This window comes from Pleurodeles waltl, chromosome 12, assembly GCF_031143425.1.
Source record: "Pleurodeles waltl isolate 20211129_DDA chromosome 12, aPleWal1.hap1.20221129, whole genome shotgun sequence".
NCBI lineage: Eukaryota > Metazoa > Chordata > Amphibia > Caudata > Salamandridae > Pleurodeles > Pleurodeles waltl.
The window spans coordinates 674,809,629-674,823,222 of NC_090451.1; positions in this window are offsets into that span (position 1 = coordinate 674,809,629).

A 13,594-nucleotide genomic window follows, 5' to 3' on the forward strand; every position below is an offset into this window, starting at 1 on the left:
CCCTTCCAGTTCACTCCATATTGAACCCATTTCAGGGAACAATCGAAGCTCACTAAAAAGGCCTATAGTGATAGCAAATCCTAACATTTTATTAAAAACTGATACTATCTTTAATATTTATCTAGCTTTCTACACTGGTTGCTCCAGCCATGATATTCCAATTTTAGAAATCCATTGTTTTTAACAGTTGCAAGGATTTTTCCATATAAAAGAAACATGACATTGCTTTGGTATACAAGCAAATGGAATTGGAATGAGGCAAACTGGGCAGTTCTATTAGAAGCACACAAAAGGCATCAGCATCTCATTTCTGTGCAATATTGCTCATGGTACCTCAGACAGTGGTATTCCAACTGACCAGTTGATACAGTCAAGGGTATGGATTTAGCACTCTGAAAACCTGTATTCTATTAATAGTCATGAGGACACTGTGGTGTCAACTAAGACTTAGAGCCATTTAGTTTTCACTGTGCAGTGACCTGACAATTGTATTTTCTCTCTCTCTCTGACACTGAGATATCGGTCTTTGACTGGTGAAAAGTCCATGACCTAGAAAAGATCATAGGGGATGTTTCCTGCTCTGAAATTCTAGTGTGGGCTCCTTATATCTATTTCCTGTCTAATGCAGTAACAAATGGAGCAGACGTCCTGGAATCCTGGTGCAGTGTGGAAGTTGTTTCCATTTTCAAAAAGAGAGACAGACCTGATTTGAGCTACTACCAGCCTATTAACCTGTTAGATGATCTTCAGAAAGTGTTCTGCAGACTGTTGTTGGGCAACTCCGCATATGGATGAGTAGGACCCCTATACTATCCCTTTTTAGGCATGTTTCAGAAGAAAATTCAGTAAAATTGATTAAGTATTTAAATTATCCCTCATTATGTGGAAATATATCAAGATTAACAAAGGGCACTTCTATATTGCTTTTGTAGACTTGAGGGAACCTTTTGATCTTGTTTTCATGCAATGGCTGTGGGAAACCCTCAAGTCTCTCTGTGGTCCAGAAAGGCTGCCTAGGGTTGTGATAAGACTCCTGTGGGAAATTGGGTGGTTGGTTGACTGGGCTGTGACCCTAGTCAAGCAACAGCCACAGCCTTTTGCAGGGTGAACCACAAAAAGTCACTAGATTGACCTGTGCTTAACCCTGGGTAGCTTGGCACATAAAATAGTCAGGCTTAACTTAGAGGAAATGTGTGAAGTATTTATGCAGCACACAAACAGTAATAAAGTAAAAACCAGCCTAAGAAAATTCCCAAACCTATTTGCAAAAATAAAGTAATTTATATAAATTATTTGGCAGCAAAATGACATAAATCCAATCAGTAGAACCGGAGTTATGAGTTTTTGAAAGTTTAAGGTTCAAAATAGCAACTAAAAGAAAAAAGTGCCAACTGTGAACACCTGGTCATGCTAGATGAGGCAAAGTCAAAAGTTTGGAGCACGGTTCGGGTACAAAAGGTGCATTTACCTTCGGAATTAGAAATATTTTGAAGAGAAAACATCTGAGAAGGTAGAAATTCAGGGGGGCGAGGTTGCAGGAGTGTCTGAGGAGGGAGCTTTGTTGTTAGATAGCTGTGGAGCGAAGCCGCAGTGAAGATTTTTATCTTTGGACTTAGCTGTAGAGAGAAAAGTATAAAAATGTCCAGTGGGATGAAACAGAAGGCTGTAGCTAAAGACAATTCTATGAGTTTGGATATCCCTTTGGTGAAGGACAATGAAACAGATTTGCTGCTGCGGAGAAGAAGGCAGTGGGAGGAACCACAAAGTCAATATGAGTGACAAAGCACCCCAGGCCAATATGTGACCAGGTTGGTCCCAGTCTCCTCCTGGGTCTCAGAGCACTTTTTAACCAAATTTTGTCTAAGTCCTCAGTTTTGGAAAATGGCCATCTGGGAGCCTTTAGCCCCACAACCAAGACAAGGGTCCAAGAGCAGATGGGTACCACTTGGAAGTTCAGAATTCACTCAGGCTGGGACCAGGCATAGGTTCAAGATGGTGGGAGCCTGTTATGTCCCTGTGCCTTGGAACAGGAGGCCATCAAACTAGCCCTTGGAGTCACTTCTGGAAATCCTGGGTGCAGGTGAAGTTGCAGGGCTCAACAGCAGGGCTGGCCTTGAGGGTTCAATGAAGGCTCCAGGCAGCAAAACAGTCCTTACAGGTACAGCTGCAGTCTGGCAGAGTGCACAACAGGTCACAGCAGCAGGCAGTCCTCTGAGACTCCTTCCATAGGTCCCCTAGTGAACTGAAGAGTGGGCCTGAGAGCCCTATTTTTATACCCTGGTGCCCAGATTCTAGAAGGTGGGAAAATAGCTGGAACAATTCTTTGAAGTTCTAGAAGTTTACTTCCTCCTCTGCCCTGGCTCCAAGCTGGCTGCACTGACAATATGGGGTTGTTAGGCCTATTGTGAGGAGGCAGGACACAGCCCATTCAGGTGCAAGTGGGGCTGTGCTCAGCTCTGCCCACCCGTCCTGCCAGTTGATGGACCATTGAGACTCAGCTAATCCCACTATTGTATGACTGTCTGAGAGGAGTCTCACTGTCAGCTATACCCAGTCATGGGAAACCCTAAAGTCTCTCTGTGGTCCAGCAAGGTTGCTTAAGGTTGTGATAAGTCTCCTGTGCTAAATTGGGTTGTTGGTTGACAGTGATATCCTATGGGAGGGGTAGGCCTCACATTAGTGAACACATTTAATGTGGGAGGTTTTCACTACCAGGACATGGAAAACTTAAGAGTCCATGTCCTACCTTTTAATTACACAGCACCCTGCCCTATGGACTACCTGGAGCCTACCATAGGGTTGACATATATGTAATAAAAGGGGTGTTTACGGCTTGGCAAGGGGGTTTTAAATGCCAAGTCCACAGGGCAGTGGGACACTGAATTCAGGCTTCAATGGCAGGCCTGGGACATGTTTTGAAGTTCTACTTAAGTGGGTGGCACAATATGTGCTGCATGCCCACTAATAGCATTTAATGTACAAACCACTTTAGAAAAATAGAGTAAAATTTAGTGAATTATTTGAGACCAAAACATTAAAATTCCAATTAGTCAACCATGAGTAAGCATTTAGAGGGTTTTGAGCAACACCAGTGCCTAAAAGCACAAAGCGCCAACTGTGGTCATCTGGCCATATCAAACTGGGACAAAGTCACAAGTTCAGGCCAACCATGTTGGAGCACAGTCCAGCAACAGGCACAGAGTTAGACTCACTGAACAAAAGTACCTTAAATCCTGGTTTGCAGAGCATTTGAGATCTTGCATCAAGGATGTGTTGTGCAGCTGCGGTTTCCCAGGAGCTGTGCAGTTGCGATGCAGAGTCCTGCAGCATCGTCAAGGATATTGTTGATGAGGGACTTGCAATGTGAAGTCCTGTGTCGAAGGTGCTCAGAGCAGTGGTCGGTTTTGAAGAGCTGTAGGTATGAGATGGGATGTTCTGCATCATCATCGAGGATGGCATTGAAGAGGGTCTTGCGATGTGATCGTGTCCTTGCGGTTGTGTCACACTGGGGCAGATCCGAGGGGACTAGGAACTGCAATGAAAGGTCCGGCATCGGGGATTGGTCATGCTGCAGTTGTTCAAATGCAGCTGTGAGGAAATGCATCACACTGCATCAGTTCTGCTGCACAAGACCACTGCTAAGCTGGCAGAGCACCTTCAGGCCTACTTTAAAGGGTCCAGGACTGAGGTGGCACTACTTGGGTGGTAGGACGCACAGCAGACAGAATACAGGTGTTGGGTTCAAGTTGGCAAGAGCTTTTTCTGTCCCTGAGGCTCTGATCAGGAAGCCAGCCATCCAGCCATCCAGCCATTGGGGTCACTCTGGAGGTTCTGGAGAAGCAGTCCCAGTCCTTCCACTCAGGCAGCAGGACAGCTGGGCAGAAGCGCAACACAGTAGCAGTCCTTTTTGCAAAGCAACACTGTAATCCTTTCACAGGTCTAGAGGTGTACTGAAGAGTTGAGTCTGAATGTTCAATATTTATCCCTGGTGCTAGATTTGCTGCAGGGAAGGTTCTGGAGGGTTCCACTCCCAGAGGTATCTGGAATTTCCTGCCCCCGTACTTCGGCCTATACTTGTCTGGAGTCCCATAAGAACAGTGTCAAACCCCTTGTGAGTGGGCTGAGGCAGTGACTTTTTGATGTGCAAAAGTGGTAGGTGACAGCCCCCCTACATCAAGTCAGAGATGGCACATTCTGCCAACACCTATGCTCCTTTGCCTCACTGTTTGTGAATAATATACAAAGACCAACTGCCAGCTACATCTAGTCACGTGACCCACGAAACATGCTGCAGGCACCATATGGCTGGGACAAGAAAATGACAGCTTTCTAAAAATTTAATTTTCAGAACTGTGTCTTGAAATTTGACTTTACCATTAAAGTGAGTTTAACATCAAAAATCTTTAGATATTCAGGAAGATGGGGAGAGTTTCCCTTAAAGAATTGAGAAATTTGACTATCTGGAAATTATTGTCCATAGTTCATTGACATGATCTTCTCACATTGCAAATTGTCAAGAATGGTACTCCATAGAGCTGTAGCTGGTCTGAAATTATATGAAAGAACAACATTAAGATCTTTTATCCCTGGCACTAGAATTATATGGAGTAAAGGCTCAATCAGCACTTGTGTATGGAGAAGAAATCTGAGGAACAGACAACGTGAATGCACTTACCAGTAGAGAGAGAAGCTTTTTTCCAGATCTCTTTTCAACACCCCAAAGCTCTCCAGTCTTACCACTTTATTTTGATATTGGCCACAGGAGATGAGAGAACCTGGCATATATGAGACAGTTTATGTACTAAGTATCTCTATGGTCAACTCCTGAGTTGGAGTCCTACAGGAATGGCCTATTAAAGATTTAAAACATTGATAAGTTTCCTTCTTTGCCATGGCTATGACCTGTTAGGACATGGCTTTATGCTCTGGGGATTAGAAAGTATATAATCAGACTTGACCTTTATTAAATTGGCATGCAATAGGTACCTTAAAATTCTCTTTCGAGCATCATGTGTTGGTTCCATGGCATTGGAAAATGACAAATGGCATCCTCTCAGACGGATTTTTGGATATCAGATCTACACTTCACATTTAGTTATATTTGGATGAAATATTACCCTACCTGGCAAAAATCTTGTACATAAAAAGTAGTCTGGACCCTATGGGCAAATTTATCATTCTTTCAAACAACACAGGAAAGCAACTTGCTGTGCTTCATTGCATGAATGGGAGAGGAAAGAAATGTTCCATATTTACAAAGATATAGAAAGGTTTTGCTGTCTCCAACAGAGGCACCATTGCATGTTTTTTGTGCAGGAAGGGCCGCCTTTCTGCACAAAACAATCCGTAGAGGCATATTCATCTTTCTATATGTGCTGCAGAATGCAGCACACATGGAAAGAGGAATTAACAAAGTAAAATAAAGATATGTATTCTCGTTGCACCTCTGTTGAGTAGGTGCACTATTTTGGCACAAACCCAGCTTGACAAGCATTCCGGCTTTGCACTCCATTGCGTTGCTTTGCATTAACTACACCGCACAAAGCCATGCAAAGTGTCTTTGTGTGGCTTAGTAAATCCCAGCTAAGGACTTGCATTGCCCTGCGACAACTCGCATCAATCAAGGACAAAGCAAGTCCTTAATAAACCTGTTGCTCAGTGTCTACAATTTTACGTGTGAATGGAAACCATGCCTATCTGATGAATTTTTTGTTTGCAAAACATGGAAAACTTGTGTTGGAAAATATTGAATATGTTTGATTTATTTCCAGTGTATTGTTCAGCAAGAAATAAAATGACTGGATCTTGCTCTAACCTATGTCTCAGATGCTATGTAATAACTGAGAGTTTCAAAACCCAATACTGAGGTGCTTTGGACCAGATTTACTGGCACCACCCTAGCATCATGCAGAACAATGTAAGCCCTCAATTGATATTTACTAAGCCACACAAAGCCACCTTGCATGGCATTGTGTGGTTTAGTAAATCTAAGGTAACACAGGGCAACATATTTCACTGCCTTGCTTTACATTATGGCAGGGAGGAATTCCATGGGTGGTGTGTGGGCATTCCTACTCATCCTCCCATGAATTTTGGCACATTCGCTGATTTACAAAGACTTGTAAATCTAGGAATTCGCCAAAATGGTTAGCAACCCGGACCCAGGTGTAACAAGGTGAAAAATCTTCATTTTTCCTCTGTACTTCCTTTTTCTTTGTGTGATGTATCCGCACCACACTTAGAAAAAGGAAAGCACCTTTAAAGATTTTTTGTTTGTAGTAACGTGTCCCTTCCTGCACTTAAACAATCCTGCTCATTACGCAGGCACCCTTGCACCATAGTGCAACTGTACCTACATTGGCGCTAGGCAACAGACAGTGTGCCAGCACAGGGAGGCAGCAGAAATGCACCGTAAGAGGAATATTTATGCTCGCTCTTGCTCCACGCAAGGGTGCACAAGGGCAACATAAATACTAAGTCAGATGTATCAAGCCACACAAGGCCACCTTGCATAGCCTTGCCTGGTTTGGTAAATCTAGAGTAACTCAAGTGTTGTGTTACTCTGCCCTGGTAAGGCGTTCCATAGGTGAAGCGTGGGTGTTCCTACGCATCCACCCACGGATTCTTGTGCATTCCCAGATTTACCATTACCAGTAGACCTGGGAATGTGTCAAAATATCTTTATTTCTCCTTGTTACTTCCTCCTTCTACGTGTGCTGCATTCTGTAGCACACGTAGAAAGAGGAAAATGCCTCTCACAATTGTTTTTGTGCAGGAAGATGCCTGCTTACAATGCAGGCACCCTTCCACCATGGTGCGAAGGGTGCCTGCGCTAGCGCAGGGTAAACACAGGAATGTGCTGTACAGTGTTAAATACAGCTCATTCCTGCCCTTTCCCTATCACACAGTGCAGCAAGGTGACTTGCTGCACTCTGTGATTTTTTAATATACATGCCCCTTTTGTGTGAAAATGTTGCACCCACTGCAACACCCATGGAATGCCTTTCCGATGCAGAGCAAGTGACTCACGCTGCGTTGCCTTACTCCATACCGACAAGGCCATGTAAAGGCATGCAAAGAGGCTTTGTGTGGCCTTGTAGATATGGGCCTCACGCCTGCACTGTCGGTGCGTAAAAAAAAGTGACGCACCAGTGGCATAGCCACTTCTAAATATGGCCCTAGGTCTTTACCTAGAAACTCTACCAAACTTTCAACTCTGACTCTAAAGCATGTGGACTACGCGGACTACCTTCGCATAAGTCCTTGTTGTATGAATAAGACTCACAAACATAAAACACAAAAATATACAAATTAAACATCTCCGACCATTGCTGCGAGATTTCAAACACGTGAAGACAGACCAGAGGCACTGACGTTACTTCAGTCTGTCACGGTGTGCCTAGTATTTATTTTTGATTATTGAAAAATATGTTTTCTGTGTTCAGCAAATCCCTCTTGTGGCATCACAGGACGATTGCAGCTTGGCGTGCGACAGAACAATGATCTTGTACTTCTTCCCCTAGTGGTTTGCTATAAATATGTGCGAGTTATTGAATGCCCCAGAACTTGTATAAAGGCAGCCCCAAGTCATCCTATGAACCAGAGGCCGCCCCCTTCTGCAGAGACCCCTCCAAAGCCCCGAGCTCATGCAGCAGAGCCCTGGACCGCACTGTACACTGAATAATGCGCCAGCTCAGGTAGGTGTAGACATCTCTGCATGTCCTATCCATACATGCATTAAATTCAGCTTCAATAAATACCTGTGCTTTGGGATGCCTTGCTGTTTGTGTGGAAGAACCTTTGCTCTAGACGTGGCTCAAATTTGCAAGGTAAGGTATTGACAAATCTGTATAGTGTTCCTATTCTTGCGAAGTTAAAAATAATAAGGGGTTTGGGAGAAAAAAGTCACTTTGCCAGGAGAAAAGCAGACTGAAAAGCCTACTTTGTGGATAGCAGTTGCCCTGCAAACAAGTATTTTGTGGGTAAAAATGCATCAAAAACATCTCTTGTGGGAAATTCTGTCAGCAAGTTTCTAAGTTTTTCTGCACATTCGAAACATAATAACCCCATTGAAACCGCTTTCACTCTGGTAAAACCCATTTTCCTCTGCAAGGTTACAGAGCTTAACTGCACAGGATGGAATATTAAGGCATACTTTTCTCTCCAGATTAGCTGTTTGATGTGATGATTGTTACTCATATAGCCGAAAACTTAAAAATGTGAATCTTGATTAAGTTTGCAAAGTGTCCACAGAACTGCGCAAGAGATACGAGGACAAAACGGTACAACTTTGCACAAAGTCGAGGCCGGCGACTAGTAACAGTTTGTTCCTTTTGTTTCGTTCCACCCTCTGCCTCTAGACAGGTAATGCAGCTGCAAATATTTTGCCAATACATGCTGCCAGTCTTGTAATGTGGTGAAAAAACACCATCAGGACAGTGGTGCTGTGCTCTGTTGCAAATAACAAACCACTTTTTGTGCGTGTAAGGCACTGCTAGTGATAAACTGGAATTATTATAAGTGCTTTGTGGGAAACCCGCCATGCCAGTTGTTTTGCTGATGTTAAATCTTCAGGAATCAGTGTTTTCTTCTAGGCCCTTAGCGCCAAGACCACTGACTGCTAGGCGCTCTATAATATCCTGCAAGTGCTGCGCACAATTGAAGCCAGACCTCAGTGTCAGCTATCACTCAACGGAGGTGGCGGGACGGCACCAGGGGTGGTGGGGTGGGAAATATATATATTTTTTAAAAGCATACCTTTGCACTCGTTTCCCCTCCTCGTCCTTTTTCTTCCTGGCTCACACAGGCTGGGAGTGGGAGTCTGGGCATGATCTCAACACGGCCGGCCAAAGCGCCATGAGCACTTTGTGCAGCGAAAGCCCTCCTCTGGTCCCCTCCTTCCAGCCCAGCACCGCCCTCCCCCTTATTCCCAAGAAAAATAAAATGATAATGACATCACGTTGTTATCATTTTATTTTTCCTTTCCCCACAATCCAGTGGGGCGATGTTCCTGCGCCTTAGCGGAGGAGCCACCCCTGGCAGCCCTTGAGTGAGTTTGGATCTCTTTGCATCTCTGTGGTTGATATACAGCAGGGCATTTTGCAGCACACATGGAAGGAGGAATTCACCTCCATTGATTGTTTTTGTTGCAGGAAGATGCCCCCCCAAATAAAGAAATTGGGTTAATAGTTGGCGCGGGGTGTTCACTGTTCTCAAGCAACAGCCACAGTCCTTGTACTGGTGAATCACAAAAATCACTAAATTAACCTTTGCTTAACCCTCTGGTAGCCTAGTACAAAAGCAGTCAGGCTTATCTTGGAGGCATAGCATTAACTATTTATGCAGCACACAAACAATAATAAAGAGAACACACAATACAAAAAAAAATCCCAAACCTGTTTAGAAAAATAGAGTAAAATGTAATAAATAAAATTACACCAAAAGGAATTAATTGAAATCGGTATAACCAGAGATATGAACTTTAAAATGTTTTTAGTGACAAATAGAATCTAAATTAACGAAGTGCCAACCATGGGCATGTAGTCGCGTGAGACCGGGACAAAGTTGAAAGTTATGGATGAATGTAATGGAGGGCGATTCAGATATAAGAAGTGGATTCTGCTCGGTCTCTCCTAACATTCAATCTTAGAAATTTCAAGAAAAAGACTCAGAGAAGGTACATCTCAGTGGGTCAAGGCAGTCAGCGGTATCTGAGGAAGAGGCATCACCATCAGGGAGCCACTGGACAAAGTAGTGGTGAAGATTTCTATGTTCAGACTTAGCCACTTGTTTGCAAGTTGAAAGTCTCGAGCTGGATGATGCTGCCGCTATAGCCAACAAGGACTCCATGAGGCCAGATACCCTGCTGGAGAGGTCCCACTGAACAGGATGTGCTGCTGCAGAGAAGAATGTAGCGGCAGCTACTGCAAAGTCAGCCAGACTAGCAATATACTTCAGGAAGATTAGAGAGCAGGTAAGTCCCACTCTCCTGCCTGTTCTCAGGCCACTTTTTAGTGGGAAAAATTGTAGGTCCCAAGTTTCAAATTGTGGCTGTTTGGACACTTCTACCACCATTTCCAATGGTCCAGGCAGGGCCCAGGTTCAGGGTACAAGGTTACTGGGGCTTGTTGTGTCCTTGTAGTCCAGAATGGGAGGCCAGCCAACTAACCCTTGGAATCACTCTAGCAGTCCTGTTTCAAGCAGCAAGGCAGGCCCCTAGCAGCAGACCAGTACTCTGAGGGTACAACACAGACTTCGAGCAGCAGGACAGTCCTATGGTAGCAGCAGGGCACTCCTCTGAGGTACAAAGCCAGCTTCACGTAGTAGAGCATTCTTCTGAAATACAAGGCATTCCTTGTGAGTGTCCTCTATAGGTCCAGGAGTGAACTGAAAAGTTGGTCTGAGGGCCCAAAATGCATACTTTGTGCCAGCCCTTGAAGTGGGAGACTTCTATGCCTATCTGGATCTGAAAATGGGTCCTTCCCCTGCCCAGGCTCCAAATTGGCTAGGGTGCCAAATCCTGGTGTGAAAACCCTTAGTCAGTGTGCAGGAGGCAGCCCTTTTAAATGTAATTGTGGCAGGGAACAGCTCCTACTCTAACACTAAATTTAGAATAGAGTAAAATTAACTCTGCTAGCTGATTTTCTGCAACATAAATGAAGTCTGCGTGAGCAAATCTTGGCCCAGGCCAAGTATATAACTCTGGAGCTGGAGATGCACGCCTGGAAGATGAGTTGTTTGAGCACATAAAAAGTATTTGAACTAATTCCAAGCAATTGAGTTCCGTTTATAATGTCCACACCACAACTTCACTATCAACATCATCTATTTCTATTTAACCTTTCTACCATGGTCAACCTCAAGAAACTGTAAAAAATCATCATCTAGAACCTTTCAAATTCCCTCATGCCAAAACGTCTAAGAAAAGACATAATCCAATGTTTTGTGTGGATGTCACACAAAGAGCACAAGAAAGACCCCGTATTGCAGTCTCCATTTGCTGGATCTCACAGGCAAATCAGGAACCTGAGGTCAGATTTTCAAAGATTGTGCATTGGGTTTGTGTCACTTTTTTTAAGCAGACCCGAAATCCTTTGTTTAAAAAGCAACAAAAATTGTTATTTGCATTACTTTGCACCAAGGTCACTTTCCGTGGTATGTGCTCGGGCATCCCCATGCTTCTACTCATGTATTTTGACACAAACCCATAGCCACAAAGACTAGTAGACATAGGATTGAGTTAAAATGATGCACCGGACTGATGCTGGTGTCATGAGGAGAAATATTGTTTGTTCTCCCTGTTATTTCATAAGTGCATGTTTGCTGCATTGCGCAGCATACATACAAAGAGGAAAGAGCCTCAAATTATTAGCTTTGTGCAGGAAGGCAAGGCAACCCTTCCTGCACAAAAAATATCCTGACCTTAACTCAGACACCCTTGCACTAAGGAGTAATGGTGCCTGCATTACATGGCCACAAGTGACCCAGATCATGAAGAGAGCAGAACTGCACCATTTCTTTGAAGATAAGGTACAGTCCTGCTCTCTCCCATTGCAGCAGTATAGTGCAGCATCTGTGCCCAGATGTTTTCTACTTTCTGTAGTTAAATTTGACATCCAAGGCCTGTCAATGGATTTCAAGAGTATTTTCTAGTTATCTTCCTCTTCTGCTTCTCCCTCCTCCCCGTAAATATCTGCCCCCTGCATCTATTGCTACCCACCCCTCCCATCTTGAATGTAAAAGTATTTAGCGAATCCTAGAAAACACTGGGTTTCTTTGATAGACGAGGGGGATGGGCAATCTAGAATGGCTTGAACTTTGTCTGAGTCCATGGTAATACCAACTTGGTTGATGTGGTACCCCAAGTATTTCACCTCAGTTTTGTCAAAATCACATTTCTCTGGTCTGCAAAATACTTGGTGTTGCTGAAGTCTTTCTAGAACTTGAAGCACATGCATAGTATAATGTTCTGGATGAATTATTAAGATATCATCTAGGTATATAACCAGTGTTTGGTTTAAAAGCTCAGAAAACACTGAGTCCATAAACCTTTGAAAAATAGAGGGGGCGTTGGTTAGACCAAGAGGCATTACACAATATTCATTATGACCAAAAGGGGTTCGGAAGGCCGTCTTCCATTAATCACCTTCTTTTATTCGTAGAAGATGGTAAACTCCCCTAAGATCCAACTTGGTTAATTTCCTTGCTTCTCTTACTGCTTCTAGAATATATTTTATGAGGGGCACTGCATTGCAGTGTCAGCATTTTTGTTGTCTGCAGATACCACTCAATTCAAAGCCAAGGCTACTGCAGCTCACTCTGCCTGTAAGGGCCTGGAGAGGAGCCATTTTGAGCTCGGAAATGAAAGATAGTTCACCTATCCAGTGTAAAAGATATGTAAAATGCTGGCAAACTTGTGGATGGAGAGGTAGGAGAAGCTCTCCTCGAAGCACACACACTCTTTTAGTGCAAGAGGTCTGGGTATCTTGTTAGCCTCATGAGGTCCTGAATGTTTAGGTGACTCGTGAACCCCCTAACTCGTTCATCCATAGTTCCTGAACACAAGTCAAGCTATCCACATATGAAGGAAGATTAGAAAACAAAGTAAGCATTGTATGTGTTAGTGCTTAGGTTAAAGTGAACAACAGGGAGAGTGCTGACATAATATAATCATGATTTACAGACTAACCCACATTTCTTTCATTCATTATCATTTAGGACCATGAAGGAACTCATTCTATCTCAGAGACAAGGTGAAAGGCTGTCCAAATTGGCACAGGGCTCAATGACCAAAACACAGCTGGGTCAAAAGAAACACACTGAACATAAAGTACCAAACATTGGCTGGGACATTGCACTAAAAGGAACCAGATAAATGCAATATTGCACAATGCCAATCAGTAAATGAAAACATTGTAAGGGCAGAACAATGATGCACTATGCCAAAGCCATGGTTCTAGTTAGTTCTAGACCTAAGAGTCCATCATCTTTGGGTAGGAGATCCCTTCTTATCAAGGTCAAAAAGAGAGAAAAGACTTACAAACATCAGACAATGTTGGTAGCTGATCACCATCTTACATGGTGGCATGGTGAAACATACTTAGTAAGCAAGGCACAACACTGAATCCATTGATGGTCTTTTTAGCAACGGCTAGAAAGGAATTATCATAAGAAATTAGGCTCATGCTCCTTACCTGGAAATTAAATGTAGATTTTGAAATCCTTCACAAACTCACCTGCATAGCAAATGAGGTACATCTGCAGATATTTGCATGTTCTTTAAACACCATGTTTTCTGTTTTATACATTCCAGCTTTCCAATCAATTCTAAAAGGTATTTTTTCTTGCCAGAACTGACGAGTGGCAATCAGCCATAATGGTACCCCTTGCGGGTTCCCTCCTGATGCTGTACCTATGCCCTTCAAATTCGGAGAACATTTCACTCTACACCCAGAGAGATGCGGGGTATCAGCAAGAGGGAGACATCCTGATTGGAGGTTTGCTGCCTGTGACTTTTTTTATGCCGAAAGAGAAATATGATTTCACAGAGCTTCGGCTTCCTGCCCCTTGCAAGAAGTAAGTAACTTTTTGCCTT